Here is a 640-nt window from a genome sequence, read left to right on the forward strand (position 1 = left end):
GATCCACTGCCGAGGGTGACTAACTTGCGTAAGCCGCCGCTGTGCGCGTATACCCGTTCCCCGTAGGGAGGAGCAAGCCGCCGCTTAGAGACGAAGCATAAAGTGTCCTCATTCCACATAGGGCAAGCTGGATGAATCCATTTTACCCAGGACGGCCGAAGCGGCGTGGACCAGGGGAGAACTGAACCTTATACTTCACACCACAGTAAGTCTACGTGTCCTCTTCCACATAGGGCAAGCTAGAACTAACTATCTTACCCAGGACTGCCGAAGCAGCGTGGACCAGGGGAGGAACACACTTTTCATGGAAACGTAAGGCATCCATGACTGCCATAACGTAAGCCGCCGCTGTGCGCGTATACCCGTTCCCCGTAGGGAGGAGCAAGCCGCCGCTTAGAGACGAAGCATAAAGTGTCCTCATTCCACATAGGGCAAGCTGGATGAATCCATTTTACCCAGGACGGCCGAAGCGGCGTGGACCAGGGGAGAACTGAACTTTATACTTCACACCACAGTAAGTCTACGTGTCCTCTTCCACATAGGGCAAGCTAGAACTAACTATCTTACCCAGGACTGCCGAAGCAGCGTGGACCAGGGGAGGAACACACTTTTCATAGAAACGTAAGGCATCCATGACTGC

At 53.8% G+C, this 640-nt stretch overlaps 1 non-coding gene across 1 annotated transcript in view; it reads right to left on the bottom strand.

Annotated features, from left to right (window-relative positions):
- Positions 1 to 18, bottom strand: part of LOC131291917 (5.8S ribosomal RNA) — a 155-nt gene extending 137 nt beyond the window's left edge. Inside the window, exon 1 of the ribosomal RNA XR_009189652.1 lies at positions 1 to 18. This exon is cut by the window's left edge and continues 137 nt beyond it. This is a non-coding gene — a ribosomal RNA (5.8S ribosomal RNA).
- Between the last annotated feature and the right edge of the window lie 622 nt (positions 19 to 640).

Source organism: Anopheles ziemanni, assembly GCF_943734765.1.
Source record: "Anopheles ziemanni chromosome X unlocalized genomic scaffold, idAnoZiCoDA_A2_x.2 X_unloc_2, whole genome shotgun sequence".
NCBI classification, from domain to species: Eukaryota; Metazoa; Arthropoda; class Insecta; order Diptera; family Culicidae; genus Anopheles; species Anopheles ziemanni.